The 27,417-nt window shown below is 45.7% G+C and overlaps 1 long non-coding RNA gene across 2 annotated transcripts in view; it reads left to right on the top strand.

The window, feature by feature from the left end:
* Positions 1-19,832, top strand: part of LOC123381868 — a 123,543-nt gene extending 103,711 nt beyond the window's left edge. Inside the window, exons 3-4 of one of the 2 annotated variants that reach the window (XR_006589382.1) lie at positions 17,769-17,873; positions 19,387-19,832. This is a non-coding gene — a long non-coding RNA (uncharacterized LOC123381868). Of the gene's footprint in view, positions 1-17,768; positions 17,874-18,431 lie in introns of both variants that reach the window. The other variant, XR_006589381.1, reaches the window with a different exon arrangement.
* The last annotated feature ends 7,585 nt before the right edge of the window (positions 19,833-27,417 follow it).

Here is a 27,417-nt window from a genome sequence, read left to right as displayed (position 1 = left end):
ATCTGTAAACGTTCTTAGGTTTAAGACCTTGAACATGATCATCTGTCCTTGCTTTTCCAGGAATTGATCCTCTAGTGTAGGAGGCATATTTTAAAATGAACAATAATAATAGAATACCCAAAAAAGCAGTAATTACGAAAAACTTTGAGAATTTAAAGAGATTTCTGGGTTATTGGGTAGGACCTCTGTACAGGAACTCCTACGGACAAAATTAATGACAATCAATACAGTACTGATAATTATTCTTTTAATGATGGAGCTACTGAGAGTTTACCCTTGGGAAAAAATCTTACAGTTTTTCTATACATATTTAAACAAACATTGGGTCAACATTTTAGAACTGGTTCTTTTCACTTGTCAATAGATCACGGTCTTTGTCCCCACAGTATGTGTTGATTTACAACACCATTTTAAATGGCTGGAGAAGAAACACGTAAGAAATAATTTGGGGCCGCCTGCGTGGGTCAGTGGATTTAAGCGTCTGACTTCGGCTCAGGTCGTGATCTCAAGGTTCATGGGTTCAAACCCCACATCCAGCTATCTATTGTCAGTGTGGGAGCCTGCTTTATATCCTCTGTCTCCCTCTCTGCCTACCCCCTGCTCTTGCGTACTATCTCTCTCAAAAAATAAAATAGAATAAAGAGAATTTATTTTAGGGGCACCTGGGTGGCTCAGTCAGTTAAGCATCTGACTTCAGCTCATGTCATGATCTTGTGGTTTGTGGGTTCAAGCCCCATGTCGGGCTCTGTGCTGACAGCTCAGAGCCTGCTTTGGATTCTGTGTCTCCCTCTCTCTCTCTATCCCTCCCCCTCTCATGCTCTGTCTCACTCTGTCTCTCAAAAATAAACATTAAAAAAAATTTTTTTAAATAATAAACATTAAACATTTTAAACTAAAAAAAGGATTTTTATTCATCTCCTATTGTTAGATACCTCAGTTTCTGTGTTGTGATTATGGCTCAGGACAACTTCTAGTTTTACATAGAAAAACCTATCAGGATGCTTCTTTGCATTTACTTTCTTTGACATCAAGCTTAGAAAGCCATTCCCTATCCAGGGATGTATTCATTTAACAAATGTTTATAAAGTGCCACCCAGGTGCCAGGTTTTTTTTCTAGGTACTTGGGACCTATCAGTGAACAAAGCAGATAAAATTCCCAGTTCTCCTGGAGCTCACAGTTGTGTGTGGGGGGGGGGGTGGGGTGGGGGATGGTAGGTAATAAGCAATAAAACCTAATGAATGAATTATGTGTTAGAAAGAAGTGAATGCTATTGAAAAAAAAAAAGAAAGTAGAGCAGGGTAAGGAGGATGCACAGTGCTGGGCAGGGTCAGGGAGTCCCGTGTTTTAGGATTTTTAAATCAGGGTGGAAGCTGAAAGGCATCCGTAGGACCAGCCCTATAACCACCAGACCCCTAGTCTCTTACTTAGTACATCAGTCAGGCCTCCTGCCGTTTCAGGAATGGATCACAGTTTCTATGGTTGAGTTCTGGAGGAAGCGGTTGGCCAGCATTGAGGCCACACTGTGAGAAATAGATCTGTCTTTAAATGTAGGGCTCGTGAGGGGCGCCTGGGTGGCTCCGTCGGCTAAGCATCTGACTTTGGCTCAGGTCATGATCTCACGGTCTGCGAGTTCAAGCCCTGCGTTCGGCTCCGTGCTGACAGCTCAGAGCCCGGAGCCTGCTTCGGATTCTGTGTCTCCCTCTCTCTCTGCCCCTCCCCCGCTCGTGCTCTGTCTCTCTCTCTCTCTCAAAAATAAATAAACATTGCAAAATTAAAAAAATAAATAAATATAGGGATCGCGAAAGGATGGGCAAAATGGGAAATACCAGCTTCCAGTTACGGAATGAATAAGTCACGGGGATAAAAGGTACAGCATAGGGAATGCAGTCAATGGTATTGTGATAGTGATGTGTGGTGACAGGTGGTAGTTATACTTGTGAGCATAGCACAATGTGTAGTTGTCGAACCACTATGTCCTGCTCCTGAAATGAATGTAACATTGTGTGTTGACTGTGAAATCAATCAACGAACAGAGTTTGTAGGAGCCGCACTCAGCACAAGATGCTGGCTCCGTGCCAGTCAGTCCTGGCCCCACGCTCCCAATGGTTCACCAAGTGAAAGGGGAATCAAAACGCCCCACACTGCTTAAAAGGGTTTCCATACCTACATCATCTTCTAGATCATTATTCATGTTTCACATTTAATTCAGTCTGTTACGAATTCATTTCAGAGCACGACACCATGGCCAGGTCCCAACTTACCTTTTTTTTCCCCAGATGTTAACAGAATTGAATAAGTTTTTTCTCCCTATTGATTTTAAGCATCACACTATTGATGTTCTTTTTTGTTTGCTTCTTATTTTGAGAGAGAGAGAGAGAGCACCAGCAGGGGAGAAACGGAGGGAGAGGGAGAATCCCAAGCGGGCTCCGCACTGTCAGAGCAGAGCCTGGTGTGGGGCTCAAACTCACGAATCGTGAGATCATGACCTGAGCCGGAATTAAGAGTTGGATACTTTACCGACTGAGCCACCCAGGCACCCCCACATTATTGATGTTCTGAATTGAATATTTAATTTTTTTTTCAACGTTTATTTATTTTTGGGACAGAGAGAGACAGAGCATGAACGGGGGAGGGGCAGAGAGAGAGGGAGACACAGAATCGGAAACAGGCTCCAGGCTCTGAGCCATCAGCCCAGAGCCTGACGCGGGGCTCGAACTCACGGACCGCGAGATCGTGACCTGGCTGAAGTCGGACGCTTAACCGACTGCGCCACCCAGGCGCCCCTGAATTGAATATTTAAAGCACACCACTAAATACCTGCTTCAAAGCATGACACTCATTCTTTCATCACGGAAGGTGACACTGACTCCTTCATCTGTCCTCTCTGCAGCTCTCCTCGATTTCATATGGTCTTACTATTAGCCGGTCTCACATCCTTCTGTTTGCCTACAAAGATACTCTGGCTAACTTGCAAATTCTCCCCTGAAATGATTGTATTGTATTGTGACAGTATTGTACTCTATCGACAATAAACACAATGTTTAATATTTACTGGGTACTTTCTCCACACCCAGCTCTTTCCTAAGTCCTTCATATTTAACCTAATTTAAATCTCAACACAAGTCTCTGAAATATTATTTTACAGTTAGGGAAACTGAGGCCAGAAAGGCCACATAACTAACTCAAGGGCGCATAAGGTGACTGAGTCTGGATTCGAGCCCCGGCGGTTTGTTAACCCACCACGTGTGGCTTCGCTGGGAGAGCGGAAGTTTGGGCGAACAGGGAGACACAGGGCCGTATCTAGAAAACGCTCGTATTCCTATGTTCGCCATGCTGGGTAAGTGCTTCTTGCTGGGTAAGTGTCTCTGCTAGACCCTGACTTACAAAGCCAGCAATAAAGTCGATTGGCCTCTCGGGCCAGATGGGCTCTGTGAAAGCAGGCGCTTCCTGGCATGTCAGCCCGAGGACAGCCAGGGGTGAACTTGCTCGCGTGAATTTACACTCCAAGCGCGTCATCAGTAGCTCTGGGGGAAATGCCAGTGCCACCTTGGCCGTGAGCGCATCGCGTTGGCTGTGGTCCTTGGTACCATCCACTTGTCTGGGTGCTGGTCTGTCAGCCTCCTGGCTTCTGAAGTGGATTTCGTCCTGAACGCCCTTGCCTGTCCAGAGCACAGGTACACGCATCAGCAGGCCCCCCCCCCCCCCCCGCCTCTGCAGACCATTGTGTTACCACCTGATGACCGCGTTTTATTTCTTCCTTCCCCGTCTGTATACTTTCTGTTTCCTTTTCTTGTCTGCGCTGTGCTAGCAGGGACTTCCTGCACAGTGTTGATAAGGAGCGGCAAGAGGGGACATCCTTGCCTTGTACCTGGTCTTAGGGAGAAAGCTTGGAGTTTCTCACCATTAAGTATGATGTTAGCTATAGGTTGTTTTTTTTTTTTAATTTTTAATTTTTCTTATTACACTTATTTATTGTAGAGAGACAGGGAGACAGAGCACGAGGGGGGTGGGGGGGTGGGGGGGGGCAGAGAGAGAATGAGACAGAGTCCGAAGCAGGCTCCAGGCTCCGAGCTGTCAGCACAGAGCCCGACGTGGGGCTTGAACTCACCAGCTGTGAGATCATGACCTGAGCCAAATTAGCCGACCGAGCCACCCGGGCGCTCCTTTTAATTATTTTATAAAGTTTATTTGTTTTGAGAGAGACAGAGACAGAGCAAGTCGGGGAGGGGCAGAGAGAGAGAAGAGACATAGCATCCCAAGCAGGCCCTACACCGTCAGCACGGAGCCCGATGCGGGGCTCAAATTCACACAACCGTGAACTGACTGAGCCACCCAGGTGCCCCGACAACGCGATTTTAAAAAGCAGTGGCATTCCACGTATATGCTTACCCTGGCAAACACTTAAACCCGTTTCTGATTTTGAGGTTGTACGTTGTTTTTTGTTTATGGTGTTTTTTGAGGTATTAGAGGCGAATTAAGGCAACGCTAAGTAAAGGCCGATTTACGTCATTTGGGAACCTTACATCCAAGAGGGCTGGGAAAGAGGAGAACCGGAAGTAGAGAGGAGCAGACGCACTGGAGACGGGGGAAGGCAGGCAATCCCTGGTGGGCGGGGGGGGGGGGGGGGGGGGGGGGGGGGGGGGGGGGGGGGGGGGGGGGTGGGGGGCATCAGGAGATATCGCCCTCCCCTGGCATCCGCGTCCCTCACTCTTTATCCCCAGCCCTGGGCTCATCTGGTCCATGGCCCCTGGAACCAATGGGGGGGTTGGGGGGGTGGAAACTGTAGGCTTTCAGGTGCCAAAGTGCTGGATCCCTGCCCAGCTGCTGGCACTTCTCCTTGCCTGGATCAGCTTACACAGCCACACGAGAGGGCTGCAGACCGTCTGTGGAGGTCAGGAGCTCGGGACACCCCACGCTTTTCATCTTGCCAACACACAGCAGTCTCGCGCGTCCCACTTTGAGATTTGTACTGTCACTCCGGCATGACGCCTTCGGTGCCAAGACACGGCCCGCCGTGCTCCCTCCTCCTGCCGCAGCGGGCTGCCCCTCAGCCCGGGTCCCAGAGGAGAAGGCAGGGCAGACGGTCCTGCGGACACGCCGCGGACCTACAGCATGGGTGGGAAATGAGCCTTGTCGCCGCAGCCGCGGATTCGGGATTACGCTGTTAGCGTTGCACGGCCTAGCCCGTCCACACTGATACGGTGTCTTCCCGGTCGAATTTTAGGACACCAAAGCAGGGTAACTTTCCATTTGCAAGTAGCTTCTCCATTCTTCTAGAGAATTCTGAACCATGTCAAATGTATACAAGTCTCAATCTGCACCCCACACGCGCGGCGTTTGACCTGTTCAATCTGATGTCGTAAATGTGTGACACGAAACCGTCTGGGTGACTTGTTTTTGCTGGTTCACTGGAGGCTCCGAGGGAGCAACCTGCCTCCAGAAATGTCCACAGACGACCTGTTCATACCTTGCTTTGGATTTGGGGCAGGAACACACATTGACTAGACCCTCCATCCATGAAGCCAGCATTATATCTCCTTGTCTTCTGTCCTCTGCCTCCTCTCCAGTCCTCCGATTCCTCACTATGTTGACTAGTCCGTGATCACAACGGCAAGTTTTTGGTTTCCGCATTCATCCTGGGCTTTAATTCCATCTTGGTGATATCTGTTCTATCGTTTCCAGCTTGAAGATCATTCTCCCGGATGAAGACAGAAGCAAAATAAAAACCGAGTGGTTCTGCTCTGTCTCCGTCATCCGTTTGCGTGACATCAAAGTCCCTGGGCTCTGGCCTCACCTTGGCTTGCTTTCTTTCCCTCCTCTGAATAGACCTTAAAAAATCCTTTTGTGTTTTCTTGAGCGTATTTCCCAAGTGTCAGCTCATTCTAGATAATTTACCTTTCCTAACGCTGCTTGTTCCAGGATATTCCCTTAAAAGTGACTTTACTGGGGGCGCCTGGGTGGCGCAGTCGGTTAAGCGTCCGACTTCAGCCAGGTCACGATCTCGCGGTCCGTGAGTTCGAGCCCCGCGTCAGGCTCTGGGCTGATGCTCGGAGCCTGGAGCCTGTTTCCGATTCTGTGTCTCCCTCTCTCTCTGCCCCTCCCCCGTTCATGCTCTGTCTCTCTCTGTCCCAAAAATAAATAAACGTTGAAAAAAAAATTTAAAAAAAAGTGACTTTACTAAATTAAACTCATGCTAAAATAACCACAGATATGCAAGATTAAAATTGCTCCTAATTACGTAACCTAATCAAACCAAGGATTTTCTAATTCTTTGTGCATATTGTATTTTAAAATATTGCCAGCACTATTATCTACGGTAAACATTTCGAATTTTCTGAAATATATCACAGAGACACAAAGTGGAAAAAACTAACCTCTGTATCTCAGTGGACTGTCCTAAAGCAAACACCAGGATACCCCAGGTCAAGAAAGGAAAGAGATGATTCTAGCACCCCAGAAGCCTCCTTCATACCTCCTCCCAGATTACCACCTTTCCTTCTCCATGTAATGAACAATCTTGATAGGAACCTCTTCCTTTCTTCTCTTTTTGGCTTTGCCCACTGCCCACATGCCCTTCAGCTCTAGTTCAGTGGTGCCTGTTTTTTGAACCTTATGTAAATGGAACTACAAGCATGTGCTCCTTTGTGCTGGCTTTTTTTTTTTTTAATGTTTATTCATTTCTGAACGACAGAGAAAGAGCACAAGCAGAGGTGGGGCGGAGAGAGAGGGGGACACAGAATCCGAAGCAGGCTCCAGGCTCCGAGCCGTCAGCACAGAGCCCAACACGGGGCTCGAACTCACAAATCGCAAGACCATGACCTGAGCCGACATCGGACGCATAACAAACTGAGCCACCCAGGTGCCCCGTGCTGGCTTATTTTATTCAATATTGTGAATAATGTTCAATATTCAATATTTGTGGGATTCATCCGTGTTCCAGGCTGTGGCTGCAGTCCACTCATTGTCTAAGCATGCTAAACATATTTCTCCGTTTCATGTTTGATGGTCGTTTGGATCGCTTTTGCTTTTTGGCTTTTGCCAATGATGCCACGATGAACATTCTGATCGTGTTTCTCGGTACATACGTGCACCCATTTCTATTGGGCATATACCTAGGGATGAACTTGGGTCAGAGGCTATGTGGGAGGGTGTGCTGTTTAGTAGATAATGCCAAAGCGTTTTCAAAGTGATCATCTCAATTTGCACTCCTGTCCACAGCGCCTGGGATATAGGCCATTGCCCTATATCCTTGCTAGCACTTGTTATTATCACTGTTTAACTTTAGCCATTCCTGTGGGTGTGGAGTGGTATCCTGTTATGTTGTATTTTGCATTTCCCTGATTAATGATCCAGTTGGACACCTTTTCATTTGTTTATTAGCCATTGGAGATCTCTTCTGTAAAGTGCTTTTTCAAATCCCTGGCCCCAGTTTTCTTTTTGGTTGTTTGTCTTTCTTTTTGATTTAAAAACAGAGTATCACTGTGAGTTTGTTGTGGTGATTTGTGTTGCAAATATCTTCTCCCACCCGTGGCTTGTTCTTTCATTCTCTTGATGTCCTTTGATGGTCAAAAGTTCTTAATTTTAGGGGCACCTGGGTGGCTCAGTCGGTTGAGTCTCTGACTCCAGCTCAGTTCATGATCTCACCGTTGTGGGTTTGAGCCCCGCATCAGGCTCTGTGCTGACAGCTTGGAACCTGGAGCCTGCTTTGGATTCTGTGTCTCCCTCTCTCTCTGCTCCTCCCCCGCACTCGCTTGCTCTCAAAAATAAATAAACAAAAATTTCTTAAAAGTTCTTAATTTTATTTTTTATTTATTTATTTTTTTCAACGTTTATTTATTTTTGGGACAGAGAGAGACAGAGCATGAACGGGGGAGGGGCAGAGAGAGAGGGAGACACAGAATCGGAAACAGGCTCCAGGCTCCGAGCCATCAGCCCAGAGCCCGACGTGGAGCTCGAACTCACGGACCGCGAGATCGTGACCCGGCTGAAGTCGGACGCTTAACCGACTGCGCCACCCAGGCGCCCCTAAAAGTTCTTAATTTTAATGTAGTCAAATTTAGCAGTTGTTTCCTTCATGACTGTTCTTGAAGAACGTTACCTGTATCCTCTAGAAGCATTCCCTCCTTCTTTCCTTCCTCTTGCCTTTCATGCGTGTCTCCTGTTTTTCACTTACCATGGAATTACATGGTATGGATTCTTGCTTCGAAAAATATATATAATTATGTGGTCCAACACCCTTTATTGAAAAGGCTGGCATTTCCCTACTTCTCTGCAGGGTCATCTCTGCCATAAATCCCAAGGATTTATACATCAGGGTATGTTTCTGAGCTTTTTATTCTGTTCCGTTGAGGAATTTGTCCTTACAGCACACTGTGAAATACTGTATCTTTTAAATGATAATTGTTGGTGTTAGATAGAAAAAGTCCTCCCGTGTTGTTCTTCTCATTCGAGAGTGGCATGGCTATTCTTAATCCTTTGCGTTTCCATGTGCAGTTTTGAATCAGCTTGTCAAGTTTTGCAAAAAAAAGTTGGGATTTTGATTGAGATCGCATTGAACTTACAGAATAATTTGGGTACGGTAGACATCTTTCCAATGTTGAGTCTTCCAATTCATGAACATGGTATAGTCCTCTATTTTGATCTTTGCTATTTCTCGTACTATTTGGAGATTTACTTTGTAACATATTTTATTAGATTCCTTCTTAGGTTTATTTTATGCTATTGAAACGGGTATATTTTTTTATTTCATTGTATTTGTTTTTTTCCTGATATATAGAAATACAATTAATTCTTGTGTATTGACCTAGTTTCTAATGTATCGCTAAATTTATTCATAAATTCTCAAATGTATCTATAACTTTTTTAGATTTTCTACACATCATAAATTACATACAAATAATGACTGTGGTATTTCTTTTCAATCCTTTCTTGTCTTACTACACTAGGCTAATACAATGGTGAATAACACTGGTGGTAACAAACATCCTTATCTTGTTCCTGGTTTCAAAGGGGAATGTTTCAACATTTCACCATTATGTATCAAGATTATGATCAGTTTGGTTTTTTTTTTCAAGATCCCTTCTCATGTTTTAAGGAAGTTCCTTTCCATTCTTAGTTTGCTAAGAATCATGAATAGATCTTAAATTTTATCAAAATATTTTTCTGTATCTATTGAAATAATATTACAGTTTTTATCCTTTATTCTGTCAATATAATAAATTGCATTGATTGATTTTCAAATGTTGACCCCACTTTACATTTATTTGTTTATTTATTTAAAAAAAATTTTTTTTTCAATGTTTATTTATTTTTGGGACAGAGAGAGACAGAGCATGAACGGGGGAGGGGCAGAGAGAGAGGGAGACACAGAATCAGAAACAGGCTCCAGGCTCTGAGCCATCAGCCCAGAGCCTGACGCCGGGCTCCAACTCACGGACCGTGAGATCGTGACCTGGCTGAAGTCGGACGCTTAACCGACTGCGCCACCCAGGCGCCCCCAACTTTACATTTATAGAATAAACCCAACTTGATCTATTCATAAGTAGGCTTGGAAATATTTTTGTTTAGAATGTTTACACTTCATTCATGCATGAGACTGACCTATAATTTTTTTCTGTAAATGTTCTGGCTAGATTTTATTGTCAAAGTCTTCCTGGCTTCACAAAATAAGTAGGGGAATAATATCTCTTATTCCCTAGAAGAGTTTGCAAGATTGGAATTATTTCTTCCTTAGATGTTTGGCAGAATTTGCCAGTACAGCTATCTGGAACTGCAGTTTTCTTTGTGAAAATATTTTAAATTATGGATTGACTATGTCTCAAGAATACTGTTTTTCTGTTTTCTCGTGTCACTTTCTGTAAGTCACATTTTACAAGAAATTGGTCTATTTCATCCAATGTTTAACATTTATTGGTGCACAGTTTTCACAGTATCTTCTTGTCTTTCCAGTCTGTGTGGAATCTAAGGTACGATTCCCATTTTCACTGCTGACATTCATTATGTATGCTTTTTCCGTCTCTCCTGTCATTCTTGCTTACAGTTTACCAGTTGCTTTCACTCTTTCAGACACAACTATTCATTTTGTTTGATACTCTTTATTTTTTCAAATGTTTATTTATTTATTTTTGAGAGAGAGAGAGAGAGAGAGAGAGAGAGAGAGAGAGAGAGAGAGAGACTCCCAAGCAGGCTCTGTGCTGTCACAAAGAGGTCAACACAGGGCTCAAACTCACCAACCATGAGGTCATGACCCGAGCCAAGATCAAGAGCTTAACCAACTGAGCCACCCAGGTGCCCTTGTTTGATACTCTTTGTGTGTCTGTTTTATAAACTTCATTTATAATCTCCGCCCTTGAATATTTTCTTTCTTCTATTTTCTTTGAGCTTAATTTGTTCTTTGGTCAACATTTTGAAGTGAAAACTTGACTTTTTGGCTTTTCAGTCTTTCTTCTTTTCTAATGTATGTGGTTATAATTCTCTAAGCACGTCCTTAGGTATATCCCACAACTGTCAATACACAGTATTTTTGTATTATTCAGTTAAAAATATTTTTAAATTTCCATTATGATTTCTTTTTTTTTTTTTAATCCATGGGTTATTTAGAAACATATTTCCTTTTTTTTTTTTTTTTGAACTTATTTTTATTTATTTTTGACAAAGAGAGAGCGAGCAGGGCAGAGGCAGAGAGAGGGAGACAGAATCCCAAGTAGGCTCTGTGCTGTCAGCCCACAGCCCAGTGCGGGGCTTGAACTCACGAACCATGAGATCATGACCTGAGCCAAAACCAAGAGTCAGACACTAAACTTACTGAGCCACACAGGCGCCCCTTTAGAAGTGTATTTCTTAACTTCCAAACATATTAGGATTCTTCCGGTTGTCTGTTTATTTCAGTTTAATTGCATTAGGATCATGGAAGAAATACCCCCTGTATAATTTCAGCTTTTCAAAGGTTTTAAAATTTGCTTTGTGGACCAGTGTATTTATAAGGTATGCTTGCAAAGAGCATATGTTATGCAGCTGTTGGGTGCAGTGTTTTATATATTGCCATTAGGTCAGTTTTACTGATCGTATTATTCAAATCTTTATCTGATTAAAAAATCAGTATCTGGGGGTTGTGTTTTAAAATCTTCCTCTTTGTGGAATTTTCTATTTCTCTTTAATTTTTGCTTTTCGTATACTTAAAGCTGTATTATTAGGTTAATACAAATTTGGAATTATTATATCTTCTTAGTGAATTGCACCTCTTATTGTTACAAAATTGCCTATTTATCTCTAGCAATTCTCTTATCTTAAAGTCTACACCGAAAGATATTAATATAGCACCACCAGCTTTTTGGGCGGTTAGTATTTCTTGGAATAACTTTTCCCCGTATTTTACTTTCCACCTGTCTGTATCTTTGTTTATTCGATGTACTTCCTATAAACAACAGACAGTTGTGTTTTTTAATCTAACCTAATAGTAATTGGAGCACTTACTATATTTATAGTTTTTGTAATTACTGATACATTTGCTTTTAAGCTATCATCTTACTAAGTGTTTTCTATCCGTTCCTCCTGTTCCATGTTCTTACCTCTCCTTCATTGACCGCTTTTGGATTAAGAATTTTCCTGGGGCGCCTGGGTGGCTCAGTCAGTTAAGCCTCCAACTTCAACTCAGGTCATGATCTCATGGTTTGTGAGTTTGAGCCCCATGTCGGACTCTGTGCTGACAGCTCAGAGCCTGGAGCCTGCTTCGGATTCTGTACCTCCTTCTCTCTCTGCCCCTCCCCCACTCGTGCTCTGTCTGTCTCTCAAAAATAAATGAATGTAGGGGCGCCTGGGTGGCGCAGTCAGTTAAGCGTCCGACTTCAGCCAGGTCACGATCTCGTGGTCCCTGAGTTCGAGCCCCGCGTCAGGTTCTGGGCTGATGGCTTGGAGCCTGGAGCCTGTTTCTGATTCTGTGTCTCCCTCTCTCTCTGCCCCTCCCCCGTTCATGCTCTGTTTCTCTCTGTCCCCAAAATAAATAAACGTTGAAAAAAAAATAAAAAAAAAAAAAATGAATGTAAAAAAAAAAAAGGAAAAAAGAAAAAAAGAATTTTCCTATCATCCCCCCCCCCCATTAACTCAGAAGTTATATACCCTTTTACAATTATCTGATAGGTTATGCTAAAGATAAAAAACAATATGCATCCTTAATTTATCTAAATCCTTTATTAATTAGCACTTTGTATTTGCTTCCTAGACAATATAAGGACTTTAGAACACTTTTACTCTATTTATCCTGGTCTGTTTTATATGCTAATTGTCATCAGATGTCTTAATTTTCTCCATAAATACACACCCCACCCCAAGTAACTAATAGTAATGGTCTGCTATGGACCCTTCTTCATCTTTCTCCATGCTCTTATAACATGAACACAAAACTGAAGTTGAAGTTGATACATTTTTGCTGAAACTTGCCTTATGTAAATATCATCACTGTGATTTAAAATCAACAGAGGGGGGCGCCTCGGTGGCTCAGTGGGTTAAGCGTCTGACTTCGACTCCGGTCATGGTCTCATGGTTTGTGGGTTCGAGCCCCGCATCGGGCTCTGTGCTGACAGTTCAGAGCCTGGAGGAGCCTCTTTGAATTCTGTGTCTCCCTCTCTCTCTGCCCCTGCCCTGCTTGCACTCTGCATTCTGTCTCTCAAAAAGTGAATAAACATTAAAAAATAAAAAATAAAGTCAACAGAGGCAGATCTAATTCACCTTTTATATAGTTACTATTCTCCCATTTTATGGCTCTACCATGGTTCATCCAATAAAAAAATATATTTTTAGTTTTTGTCATTACAAGCATTGTTATAACAAGTAACAAATAACACATTTGTTATAACATTGTTTTAATAAATATAACAAATAACTTTATACACACACGCCTTTATATGGTGGTGGTTTTATTTCTATAGGACAGATACCTGGATAAGAGATTGCTGGGTTATAGGCTAAGTGTATTGTCTTTTCTTTTTCTAAAAAAAAAAAAAAAAATACACACACACACACACACACACACACACACACACACACACACACACGCATATATATCAGAAAGAAAAGACCCCTTTAAAAATTTTTAACATTTATTTAGTATTGAGAGACAGACAGAGACAGAGTTGACACAGGGGAGGGGCAGAGAGAGAGGAAGACACAGACTCCGAAGCAGGCTCCAGGCTCCCAGCGGTCAGCACAGAGCCTGACGCGGGGCTTGAACCCACAAACCGGGAGATCATGACCTGAGCCGAAGTCGGACACCTAACTGACTGAGCCACCCAGGCGCCTTTAAGACCCCTTTTAAATAACAAAATATTTTAAATAACAAAAGGGGTCTTTAAAAGACCCCTTTTAAAATAACAAAATAAAATATCTGGGGCTAAACTTGACCCTTATGAGGAAGTTTTTAAATTTTAAAACACTATGAAGGATAATAGAAATTACAGTGACATATTCTTTTTTGAAAATTTGAAGTATAGTTGATACAATATTATATTAGTTCTAGTTGTACAACATTATGATTTGACAGTCGTATACTTTACAAATGCTCACTACAGTAATGTAGTTACCATGTCACCACCTCAACTAATTACAATATTATTGACTGTATTCTTTCTGCTGTACTCTCCGTCTCTATGACTTATTTATAACTGGAAGTTTGTACCTCTTAATCCCCTCTGGCAATCACTAGTTTGTCCTCTGCATTTATGAGTCTGTTTCTTTCTTTCTTGTTTGTTCCCTTTGTTTCGTTTTTTTAGATTCCACGTATAAATGAAATCACGTGCTATTTGTTTTTCTCTGACTTATTTCATCATACTCTCTAGGTCTGTCCATGTCACAAATGGCAAGATTTTTTTTTTTGAAAGAGAAAGAGGGTACAAGTGAGCAAGGGGTAGAGAGAGAGAGAGAGAGAGAGAGAGAGAATCCCACGTAGGCTCAGCACTGTCAGTGTGCAGCCTGAGGCAGGGCTTGAGCTCCCCTGACGTGGGGCTCGAACTCACAAGCTGTGAGATCATGACCTGAGCTGAAGTTGGATGCTTAACTGACAGAGCCACCCAGGAGCCCCAAGATTTTGTTATTTTTTTATGGCTGAGTAATACTCGTGTGTGTGTGTGTGTGTGTGTGTGTGTGTGTGTGTGTGTCTTCTTTACCATTCACTTATCAACAGACACTTAGGTTGCTTCCATATCTTGGCTATCATAAACATGCTGCAATAAATAGAGGGGTGCATATATCTTTTCAAATTAGCGTCTTCGTCTTCTTTGGGTAAATACCCAGTAGTGGAATTCCTGGATCATATGGTACTTCTATTTTTAATTTTTTGAGGAGCCTCCATACTGTTTTCCACTGTGGCTGCACCAATTTACATTCCCACCGAAAGTGCATAAGTGTTCCCTTTTCTTCACATCCTCGCCAACACTTGTTTTTTCTTGTCTTTTCGATACTGGCCATCCCAACTGGTATAAGGTGATACCTCGGTTGTAGTTTTCATTTGCATTTCCCTGATGATGAGTGATGTTGAGCATCTTTTCATGTGTCCATCTGAATATGCCATCTGCATATCTTCTTTGGAAAAATGTCTATTTAGGTTCTCTAACCATTTTTATTTGGATTATTTGTGGGGGTCTCTTTGTGTTTTTTTGTTTTGTTTTGTGTTTTGGTGTTGAGGTGTATAAGTTCCTTATACACTTTGGATATTAACCCCTTATAGGACATGTCATTTGTAACTATCTTCTTCCACTCAGCTTACCTTTTGCTTTGTTGATGATGTCCTTCACTGTGCAAAAGCTTTTTATTTTGATGTAGTCCCAATTGTTTACTTTTGGTTTTGTTTCCCTTGCCTAGGGAGACGTATCCAGGAAAACACTGCTCAGGTTGATGCCCGAGAGAGTACTGCCTATGTTTTCTTTTAGGAGTTTATGGTTTCAAGTTTTATATTTAGGTCTTTCATACATTTTGAGTTTATTTTTGTATATGGTGTAAGAAAGTGGTCTAGTTGTTTCTTTTGCATATAGCCGTCCAGTTTTTCCAACACCATTTGTTGAAGAGACTTTTCCCCACTGTATATTTTTGCCCACTTTATTGTAGATTAATTGACCATATAAGCGTGGGTTTATTTCTAGGCTCTTGATTCTATTCCATTGATCTATGAGTCTATTTTTGTGCCAGTATCATACTGTTTTGATTACCATAGCTTTGTAGTAAATCTTGAAATCTTGTTCCTCTTTCTCAAGAGTGCTTTGGCTATTTCGGGTCTCTTTTTATGTTTGTTTATTTATTTTTGAGATAGAGTGTGAGTGGGGGAGGGACAGAGAGAGAGGGAGACACAGAATCCGAAGCAGGCTCCAGGCTCTGAGCTGTCAGCACAGAGCCCGACGCGGGGCTCGAACTCACGAACCGGGAGATCATGACCTGAGCCGAAGTCGGACGCTTAACTCACTGAGCCACCCAGGCGCCCCTACCTGGGGTCTTTTAAAGACTTTCTGTTTGGTTCCGTGAAAAATACTATTGGTATTTTGATAAGGATTGCATTGAATCCTCAGATTCTACCAATCCGTAGATTGCTTTGGGTGGTGTGGACATTTTAACAATAATAACTCTTCTAATTCGTGAGCATGGTATATGTTTCCATTTACTTATGTTGTCTTCAGTTTCTTTCATCAGTGCCTTATGGTTTCCAGGGTATAGGTTTGTCACCTCTTTGGTTAAATTTATTCCTAAGCATTTTATTCTTTTTGTTGCAATTAGAAATGAGATTGCAATGAGATTATTTTCTTCATTTCCCTGTATGCTCTTTTTTTAGTAGCATACAGAAATGCAACAGCGTTCTGTGTGTTGATCTTGAATTAAGCAAATTTACTGAATTCATTTCTTCGTTTTAATAGTTTGGGGTTCCCCCCCCCTCCTTTTTTTTCCGTAAGATTTACCAGAAGTCTTCCAAACTCTACCCGATTTACTTCTGTGTCAGTTATAGTCACATATACCTAGTTGCAAGGGAGGTTGGAAAATAGTCTTGTATTCCAGGCAGCAATATGCTCAACTAAGAAACTAAGTAGGAAGGGGTGATAGGATGATGCTGTGGGTACCCGGTAGACCCTGCTGCACTGGGAGTTGAGAACTTAGGGCTCTGAACTCTTCTCTATTAACCAGAGGAGTGTACTTTTTAAATCTGCTTCAAAAGTTGGCTTCACTGTAAGATTTGAGCGCAAGAACTCTATATTTGGAAAAGAAGAATCATCATCCAAACCACTGGGCCCAAGCAAGTGTCCCCTGCTGATAGAGTAAGTGACCGGCAAGAATATAGGGCAGCCAGGGTACCTTCCCTGTGGGCCTGCAGCTGGGGCCAAGGAATAGGCAGGGCCCGGACTCCTGGCTTCTGTCTCTCGAGAACATATGGTGAGAAAGGAGGCAAAAACATACAATGGGAAAAAGACAGTCTCTTCAATACCTGGTGTTGGGGAAAACTGGGCAGCTACGTGCAAGGGAATGAAGCCTCACTACTTGCTTAGACCAGATGCACACACCCTCCCTCCTTTCTTGGCTAAATGGCTGTATATGAAACACACGTTTCTCTATCCCACTTTTTCCGCTTAACCTTGTATCTGGGAGATCACCCCAAAGCAGTATGTCTAAACAGTCCTCACTCCTTTTAGCAGCTGCCTAGAGCCCCGTTGTATAGCTGGACCATAATTTATTCACCCAGGCCCCAAACGGTGGACATTTGGGTTGTTTCCGGTCTTTTACCACTATAAATCGTGCCGCCACATTAGGGCACGTATCTCTTGAAGTTTTGCCATTGTGGCTTTGGGATAGATTCCTGAAAATGGAATTGCCGGATCCAAGAGTACTTGCCTACATAATTTTACTCAGTGCTGCCAAATTCCCCTCAATCAGAGTTTTACTGTTTTGCATTCCTGCCGGCGATACATGAGCACAGCAGGAACAAACCTCACTCTCCCACTTTCATGTTTTATAGATGACACAGAAGTACAGGTGCACGGAATAACTTGTGTGGGTCACATGGCTATTAAGTAACAGAATTGGAACTTGGACCCAGCCGGGAAATGTTTCTCTGCTACGTAAGATGTCTGGCAATGGCCTGGGAGGACCTCACTATCCCCCTTTCGGGAGACGGGTTAGGGAAACTTAACCTGTCCATAACCAGCATCCTGGCTTCCTGTGATGCCTCAGCCTCTAGTAGTTACATTCTATTTCCAGAAAATCTGTTTCCCACCCTTGGGGCTACAGTCTCGGTGACCTTTGCACATGGGTCATCTTATCAGGGGTGACCCCTGTTAGAAGCAGCCCTTTGGGAATCATCACTGGGCACCCACCAGACTGGAGCTGATGCGTCTTTCTCCCCTCAGTAGAGCATCTATTTTCATGCTAAAATGTGGTGGATGGGGCGCCTGGGTGGCTCAGTCGGTTAAGCGGCCGACTTTGGCTCAGGTCACGATCTCGTGGTCCGTGAGTTCGAGCCCCGCGTCGGGCTCTGTGCTGACAGTTCAGAGCCTGCAGCCTGCTTCAGATTCTGTGTCTCCCTCTCTCTGACCCTCCCCTGTTCATGCTCTGTCTCTCTCTGTCTCAAAAATAAATAAACGTTAAAAAAAATTTTTTAAAAATAAAAAATAAAATGTGGTGGATGCCTGAAAAGGAGGGACAAATGTGCCTGGTTATCAACTGCTTCTCTAGAGACAGAGTATTTGAGGAGAGCACTTAAAATTTTTAGTTCTATGATAAATGACTCAGCTTCCTTCACCAGGCTTTGAGAGAGAGAGAGGTGTCTGCCACCAAAGAGGAGGCAAAAGGGAGGGACAGAAAGTATCACCTGCCACAGCTTGGCACAGTCTACACACAGCTCTTTGAGGTGGGTATTATTACCTCCTTTTCACAGGGGAAGGAATGGAGACTCAGAGGGTTAAACGTGCTGCCCAGACTCACACAGATGGCAAATAGCAGAGGTTGCTTAAATCTGGCCTCTGCAACACAAAGGCCTGTGTTTTATTGAGTGCATTCACTTCCTCTCCAGTAACAGAGATCCAGACTATGCACAGGAAATCTTCCAAGATTGCTGCATTCAGGGATCACCCCCACCCCCAGCACTTTCTTTGGAAACCTTTCAGTAGCCTGCCTCCGGGCCCACCCATTTCCTGGTTCATCTACACTCTCCCCCTCCCATTCCCCAGATGTCACTAGCCCCGTGGCCATTATCAGTTGGGTTGTGTTCAGTTGCAAATAACAGAGACCTCAACCCAATTTGGCCTAGACCGTTGGGTGCATTTCTTGTTTCATAAAACTCTGAGGTAGGATGGGCTCCAGTGACTTGGTGTCAGAAGGTTTACCTTTTCTTTTTCCCTTGTCCTTCTTCTCTACCTTCCATTGTATCGACCTTACTGTCACCCTCTCTACCCTTCATGGTTGCAAGATGGCTGCCGATGACTTCCAGATTCTACATGTTCAGGAGAGAGAGGAGGTGTCTTCCAGAGTGCTCTAGAAAGAGCTAAGAAACTAACACTTGTCTGCAGCCTCAGATGGACTCAAATGCCCACTCCTGAACCAGTTACAAGACCAGAGGATGGGGTGTATTGTTGGTTTAGACTTTAGCTGAACATCCCACTCCTAGCGCAGGGGTAGAGTTATTCCCCCAAGCACATTAGGAGATGTGGACACAGCAACATAAATTAGAGTAGCTAGCATGAAAAATGGGTATGGATATTGGACAGTCAACCCCCATGTGTACCAACAAATTCATACCTCCATTTTGACCTCCAGGTTCCAAATTACTAAATTCTACTCAATATCTCCACTTGGATGTCTGATATTGCCCTCAAGGGTAACATGGCCAAAATAGATCTCATGATTCACTTCCCTGCCCATCTCTTCCTCCCTCAGTCTTCTCCATCTCAGTAAATGGCACCAATCATTCACCCAGTTGCTTAAGCCAAAAATTAATTTAGCTCTTACCCCCTACCCTTCACACACCCAGCTCTAGCCACACCAGCATTCTTTTGGTTCCTAGAATTCTTCCCACCTCCGGACCTTTGCACTTGCTGTTCCCTCTGCCTGATATGCTCTAGAGTCAGAAGTTCACATGGCGAGCTGTTGCGCTAGATTCAGAAGTTCACATGGCAAGCTGTTGCCTTTATTCAAATATCACCTTTCCTGGCCACTGTATCCAAACTAGGCACCCAATCTGTCCCCCCCGCCATTACTGTCCCTCACATCTCTCTGTTTTGGTTTCTTCTTAGAACTCACCACTGTGTGAAATGATCTTGTTCATTCATTTTGTTTTCTCCTTTATTGTCTGTCCCCCGTCTACAATGAAAGATCCACGCCAGCAAAGACCTTTGTCTCTCTGTCTTGTTCACTTCTATGTCCAGTGGATCTACGCAAATATCTATCTGCGTGATATCTCTGTGAACACCTATGTGAATGCTGTTCCCTGGAGTTGTGTGACACAGAAGCACCGGCTGTATCCCAGAACCCAGCACGTGTCTGGTGCATGGCAATTCTCAGTCAGAGTAGGTCAGTAAGTAGATGAATGCACAAGCGGATGACTAGAGGGTTGGGTGGAGGGACGGGTGGATGGGTAGATGGATGGATGGGGTGAATGGGGTGCGTAAGTAGAACGCCTCCTGAAAGTAGAAAGACTACGTGGTTAGCAGGCTCTGGTTGGGGCAGAGATGTTCTTTGGGATCCAGAACCCCGTCGCTTCTCGGCCTTTTGGCTAAAGGTCAAGTGTGGAATCCAGCACCCTTTATATTGTCTTCCCTCTACGAGTTCACTTCTCTCAGTCATGTTGCAAAAAGAAAAGTTCTAGCTTCGAAACCCCTAGCGGGTTCAATGATCCACTACTGTAATCCCATGTGATTCCCCATTCAAGAGTGCATTCAGACCCAGACACCCCACCTCGCCCTGCCCTGGCCCAGGCAGGCGGCTTGCTGTTCATGACTCTGCCTTGAAAAGTGTTGAAGAAATAGCAGCCTCGGACTAGAATAATAACTGCTGCTATAGTAACTAGCATCTGGATAGCGCTTCACAGGTTGCAAGGTCTATGTGCATAGGTTATCTAAACTCGTCATCATAACTAATCTGGTGCCATTATCATTATGTCACTGAAGCTTGGAGGGGACCTAGTCCGGGGACAGCGAGCCCTGAGACAGGGGTGAGCACCCTCTCTGTGCACCCATGGCAGACATCATTAATCAAGGCACTCTTTCTTGTTCAGCCCAGTTCTAGACCCAGAATCTTCAAGATTGGGACTCGCTGCTGGGACCCTGTCGGCCACTTCCAATTAGTCAGACAGACATACGGGACAGAAAGCCTTCTCTCACTGGGCCAGTCCGGGCCCCTCGTTTTGTATTTGTGGCAACTGGCAACTGGAGATGCTACCCAAAGAGTTGGTGGCAAAGCCAGTGCTAGAACCCTGGTCTCCTGGTCCACGTGTTTGAAAGGCCTTCCCAGTGGCCCCTATACATGGTTCTCAAGACAACTGGGATTTTGATTTAACTGGGTGTCAGGCTTTTAAAGGTCTGCAGGAGGGGCACCTGGATGGCTCAGTCGGTTGAGCGTCCAACGTCAGCTCAGGTCATGATCTCACCGTTCATGGGTTCAAGCCCCATGTCAGGCTCTGTGCTGACAGCTTGGAGCCTGGAGCCTACTTCGGATTCTGTGTCTCCCTCTCTCTCTGCTCCCCCCCACCAAATAAATAAACATTAAAAAAAAATTTTAAGTATATATATATATAGATATATATATATATATCTATATATATATATCTCCATCCCCAGGAGGCTGTCACTTTCAGCCAAGGTTGAAAACCACAGGCATTTCTCCCTCTATAATAGTATATTTATTATTTTCCTGATGTTAAGAATTACCTGGGGCCAATTGTTACATGTATAATGTACATTTGTAAATATATAGATCTCTCCCCGGGAGAATGGGATTCAAGAGGTCTGTCCTAGGGCTCAGGAACCTGCATTTTCGTAAGCATCCCAGGTGATTCTGATTATCCAGGAAGTTGGGCCATTCGGCTCTGAACAGGCTCAGCGAAGATTCTCTCCAGAAAGCCCGAGAATGAGACCACGTAGCTATGGAGCGTCAGGAGGCAAAGAGTGATCCGGGCTTTGTCTCTTTAAATAGTCGCAAAGACTTCTGTCCATTTACCAAGCATTTGCCTTTCTTTTTCAGTTTCCAAGTCTAGGTTATTACGTAATCCATCTCAAGAATTTATAAGAATAATATCACCCTCATGCCTGGTTTATGTAGAAAAAGAGACAGATAAAGTAGAACACAGAGGTAAGGATGAAATGAAAATTATTTGTCTATTTTAGACAAGCAATTTTCTGTAATGTTCTGTTCTCTTGTGTGGTTGTCCTTCTGAGAGCTCAAGGGCCTTTTAAGGTGGAGCAAATCTGGGGGTTGTTCTCGAGGGAGACTGGCTGGAAATGTGGAGAGGGATCGCCAGGAGCAGGGCCCAGGAGGATCCAAGTGTCCAGTGCTAACGTGTGGGCCCGAGGCGGGTGGGACAAAACCCAAGGGGTGAGAGGTCCGACCCCGAGCCAGGTTCCTGCCCCCGCCCCCACTCCCCAGGAAAATAATGCAAAGTACAGTTTGCAGATGGGTGAACTGAGATTCAGAGAAATTACACTGTCCACTGTCTCTGGCTTCCTCTGGGACCTTCTCACGCTAGAAGGGGAGAGGCAGCATTGAATCCAATGTTCACTCCTACTAGGAAGATCCGGGCACACTGGCACATCAGGATGAGAATAGCCTTGGCATTTTAAAAATGGAAACTAGAGTTATTTATTTTTTCGATCATACATATTAATGGGGAGACGTAGCCTGGAGAATTACAAATAGCAGATTTACCACCTATAAACTTCTTTGTCCTCGAGCTCACGCTAAACTGGGTGGAAAATCCAGAGCAGGAAAGAAATGGGTCTGGAATTAAGAGCAGGCCACAAATATGCACCAAGAGCCTTAAAAATGTGCACACCCTCCCATCCAGCGATTTCACCTCTAGGAATTCATCCTCCCAAAATAGCTGAAAAAGTGGGCCAAGAATCATTTACAAAGCAACATTGTTTACAGTTCTGAAAAATCGGGAACAACCTAACTGGCCAACAATGGACCTAATACAATACAGGACATTCCCACAGGCAAATACCACATGCACATGAAAAGCAGCGATGTAGACGTGTGTCTGTTGACACAGAAAGCAGTGTATCATGTTTTTGCCGAGTGAGAAAAAAGCCTGTGTTTGAGCTGCACGGATGATATGATCGCGGTTGTGTTAAAATGAACAAATAATAGTCCCGTAGCGATAAGTGCGATACGTCTATATCAGATATACACGAAAACGTCAGCAACGGATTATTGGATTGTTATCTCTGTGTAGTGGGATTAGAGGTCACTTTTATTCGCTTCCTTTTTCCCCATTTATCCCAACAGGCTGAATATACCTTGCTCTATTTCCCCCCGTTTCATTGAGATATAATTGGCATAGAGCACTGTATAAGTTGAAGGCATACGGCATAATGACTTGACCTGCATACATGGTGAAGTGATTGCCACAATACGTTTGGTTAACATCCCTCATCTCATATGACACAAAAAGAAAAAAAGAGAAACTGTTTGTTTTGTTTTGTTCGGTTTCTGTGTGATGAGAACTCTTAGGAGCGACTCTCTGAACTTTGGGATACACCGTGCGGCAGTGTTAGGGGTAGTCACCTTGCCCACGTTCGTCCAATCCCCCTCCCCCACCCCTGCCTCTGGCCACCAGAAGTCTGATCTCTTTCTCTAGGAGTTTAATGTTTGTTTGTGGGTTGTGTTTTGGTTTTTAAGATTCCACATATAAGTGAGATCATACGGGGTTGGCCTTTCTCTGTCTGACTTCCTCATTTAGCATAATACCCTCAGGGTCCATCCGTCCGTGTTGTTGCAAATGGCAGGATTTCCTTTTTTATGGTCGAATAATATTCCATCGCGTGTATTTCTTTATCCATTCACTATCCGTTCATTCCTCGCTGGACGCCTCGGTTGTTCTGTCCTTGTTTTGTTTTGTTTTGTTTTGTTGCTGAACTGTTTTCAGGGAACTTCTGTCCCTTGCATAACTAAATGAAAGTTGTAAAAGTCTTTGAAAGAAAAGATCCTGCATAATCGACCCTTGTCAGTGGTTTCTCCAGAAAGAAGCTGCTGGACTGGGCCACAGGGAGGGGGATAACTAATGCCACCAGTGAAAAGGAGGTAGGGAACAGACCTGGAGGCAGGAAGGGACTGGGGACATCAATATCGGGGTCTGGACCCCGAGCAGGGAGGTACGGGGAGCTTATAAGCAACCATGAACCCAGTTCATAGATACACCCAGCTTACAAGCTAAATGGGTAGGTTATGTCATGCCCTTGAACCTGGTCCCTGGCTGGTTCACGGCATGTGGAGCCAGCAGAGGCAGCTGGCTTCGAGTCACCAAGGGTGTGGCGGTGGCCCAGGAGAAGGGGCAGAGGAGGACAGGCAGGGTGGTCGAGGAGGAATGTATGTGAATGGCCATCTGTCCACAGTCCTGCGTCATCAGTGTCCTTTTGGTGCTATAACAAACTACCGTAAACGTCACAGCTTATGACAATACGCATTTTTCTCGCACAGTCTGGGGGTCAGAAGTCCTAAAATCTCGTTTTTGGCACAGCTGCGTTTCTTCTGGCGGCTCCGGGAAGAATTTTTGCCTCTTCCAGCCTTCAGAGGCTTGCCTGCATGTCTTGGCTCACGGCCCCTTCCTTGAATCCCTCTGACCTCAGCCTTGTCCCCCCTGCTTCTGGCATTGCATCGGATTCTCTGACTCTGACCCGTCTGTCCCCTCCTACAGGGGCCCTCGCGACTGCATTGGGCTCACCTGGATAATCCAAGATCATCTTCCCAAATCAGGATCCCTAATCACACCCGCAAAGGCTCTTTTGCCATGTAAGTTTTCATTCCCAGGTTCTAGGGGGTAGGGTGTGGCCATCTTTCGGGGGCCACCAAGTAACCCCGGAGGACAGGCGGGACACCTCCTCGGGAGCTCCCAGAAAGCACCGCTGGGAGAAGTAGGGGCTTGGATTTAGTAGCTTTGGGCATTAATATGAAGCAGTTATTCAAACTCACAAGTCAGTGAAGTTTAGGGACACTGAGGGTTCAATACGAATGGGGCACCTGGGGCCCGGGGGAACTGACGATCTCTCTGTCCAAAGTCACAGGGCTACAGTTCTCCAACTTTTCTCCATGCTCTCTGTTTTACTCAACTGACATTAGAAAAAGGAAGTATTGCCAAGTGTTTGCCGTGAGCTGTCTGCGTCGACTTGCATTGTCGGCCCCCCACTGGAAAGTTGTCCCCTCACTGGGGCTTTCCACGAAGGGATGGTGGAGAGGGGACAGGTGCTCCCAGCACTGCCTCAGCAAATGACAGCTCACAGTCAGTTCTCCCGAGGCTGTCTGGCCACCGTCTGTCATCCGTAGGCTCTTTCCACCGGGAGGAAGCCTCGGACTGGATTGTGGGGTGTGTTCCAGGGACCAAGGGAAAGCGCTTGGGACCCACCCCGGCAAGAAGACACTTCTCTCTCTGACCCTCTGGAGAGAGCCCACATGCGTGCATGCCTGGGTGGGGAGTGTTGAGGCGAAGGCCAGACCACGTGCTTTGGTTTTTTTTCTTTCCTTCCTATTCTTAAAGTCCGACAGCGCTCAGTGGATCTGTCAGAAGCACCGACATCAGAACACCTGGGTTTTAGTCTTGACCCTGCTTCTCTCTCTCTCTCTCAGTATCTGATACATCGTTTCACTTCTCGGGGCCTCAGTTTATGCACCTGTAGAATCCAGGGTCAGACTGGCTGATCTCCAAGGCGTCTTCTAGAATTCGTCCTGCTTATGCTGGGAGACTTCTGACTGCCTCCCCGCGGGTCTCCCCACTTCCTTCCTGTGCTCTGAGGCCTCAAGCCCACCCGGCCGCTCCGATCAAATCCCCCAACCACGCTTGCTCCTGCTCTCTCCCCGTGGCTAGCCCATCGCCTGGCCTTCAGCAGGCCCTGAGCTCCATGAACATGTAGGGAGTGACTCAAAGGAAGAGGCCTAGGCAAAGGGGCCAGCGACATACACAGCGCGCACAGGGAGGGGAAACCCCTCCGCTCCAGCTCCCCCCCCCCCCCCCCCCCCCCGCAGAATCCCAGGAAACCGGTTGTTAAGGAGCCAGCAGCCAGCTACTAAGTTAGATAATGAGTACTTGGGTTTTTCCACGCCTGTTTACCTTGTGTTAAGTACACGAAAATGATGTCATTTCTGCACCCATCCAGCTGGCGCCGCTGACGGGGTCTCTCTGGGCCTCCTCAGGGCTCAGGGGCTCCTCCTCTCCCGCCTCTGGTCACCCCAACCTTCATCAGTGTGCGCCGGGCCTGGGGGAGGCAGGTCAACACCACATCATAGCTCTCTCCCAGGACTCCCCTCTCCCCTTCCCCCCATGGCTAGAGGGACCTTTCTAAGCAGCACCCTGCCTGAAACTGGCTCCAGTTTTGTGTTCAAAGGAGGCTCAGCCTGACCCAGGCCCTAGAGATCAGCCTCCCACCACTTCCTACCTCACCCCAGGACTCCACGCCTCAGTCCTTCTACCGGCCAGGGCTTCTCCCACATTCTTGAACGTTTACCTCCCTTCCGCAAGGTTTCACCCCCTTTTTCCTTTACCAGAACTCCTCCTCAGCCCCTCAGGGAGCCTCTCAGAACCAACCCTCCCCGCTCCACCCCAACCCTGTTCCCTCCTATGTGCCCTCACTGTGTCCTGCTTGGAAGAGAAAAGTCTGTGATCTTTGGAGACCGTCAGAGGCTGCAATATTTGCAAGACTCAGAAAAGCCCCTGAGGCTTGTTGATCACCTTAGGAGGCCAGGTGCCTGGGGTAGAAGGAAGGGCGAGGAGGGGCACCTGGGTGGCTAGGTCAGTTGAGCAACCGACCTCGGCTCAGGTCACGATCTCGCGGTTTGTGGGTTTGAGCCCCGCGACGGGCTCTGTGCTGACAGCTCGGAGCCTGGAGCCTGCTTCTGATTCTGTGTCTCCTTTTCTCTGGTCCTCCCCCACTTATGCTCTGTGTCTCTCTGTCTATCCAGAATAAATAAATGTAAAAAAAAAAAAAAAACATTTAAAAAGAAGGAAGGGCGAGGAGCCTCCGTAGGAAGGGTCCCTCGTTCAGGAAATGGGTTCCCACAAGAAGGACATGGGGACGAAGGGCCTGGAGCCTGCAGCCTGTCTCCCAGTCCCGCAGCCCCTCGGGAAGCAGGGGCCCTTCTGGTTTTCTGAGGATCTGCCCAGGGCACAGGCCCCACGCGGCGGAGCCCACGGGAGGGCCGCTAGAGCAGAGGCAGAGTCTGAGGGTGGGAGAGCCCCGGAGGACCCTTGAGGGCAACAGGCTCTCCTGAGCAACCTCTCGCTCCAGGCTCCAAGCTGGGGGCTGCAGTTCCGGGGGGAGGGAGACTCTTTCCTCACCTCGCCCAGTGCAGGAGACAGACAAACACGTAACACGAGAACCTTCCAATTTGATGAGACATACATGCGCAGCCGAGGACAAAGTCAACCAGGTGGGTGGGCGCTCCATAAAGAAATGGGGACAGATAACAGGCAGGGTCATCTCATTCACTCCTCACGGCACCCCTACGACCAGGGTAATGTAGCTCCCATTAACACACTTGTACACGTAGTGCACACTCATGCACATGCCCAAAGCCAGGCAAGCCCTTAACCATGCTGAACCTCGGTTTTGACTTCTGCAAAATGGGCTTATTGACACTTACGTATCAAGACAGGGCCCGGCTCCTAGTAGGTAGCAAATCTCAGCTTCCTTAAGAGCAAGGAGCCATCCTGGCCGTGGGGCAAGACGGTAGGTGGGATCAGGGGTCTTTGACAGATGAAGCAAGTTGGGACCCCAACACGGGAAGTGGAGGGTAAGTTCTCTGGGGCCGAACTTCAAGATGCCTGGCCTCTGGGTTCCACCTTCACCTGACCCCTTTCCAGGCCCCCTCCCCCCCCCCCCGCTTTCAAGGCCATGACAGGCCAAGCCACCCAGGTGCCATCACCTCTGGGTTGCTCACTTCACAGATCACGCAGGCTCTGTGGTCAATGTCCTGGCCTGCCCTAGCCTTGACTGTTCTGGAGTGGGAGAGCTAGTCCGGTTCGCTCCTAGTCAGGAACTCCCTGAGGCAGGTGGAGGGGGCGGCGAGGCCTGGCTTCATCTTGATCCTGGACCCACGGCTCCTAGTCAACGCACCCCCCACCCCCACGCCCTCTGCTTCTTCCCGCCAGGCTGGGCCAGCAGTTGCACTGCCTATAAATAGAAGAGTGAGATTCCTCGCGGCCCAGTGAATGGCGCTGACATCCTGCCTCTGCCTGACTGAGCCCTGAGTCA

Source organism: Felis catus, chromosome E1, assembly GCF_018350175.1.
Source record: "Felis catus isolate Fca126 chromosome E1, F.catus_Fca126_mat1.0, whole genome shotgun sequence".
Classification (NCBI taxonomy): Eukaryota; Metazoa; Chordata; class Mammalia; order Carnivora; family Felidae; genus Felis; species Felis catus.
Note: the sequence above shows the minus strand (reverse complement) of the source record. Positions and strands in the feature narration are given on the sequence as shown.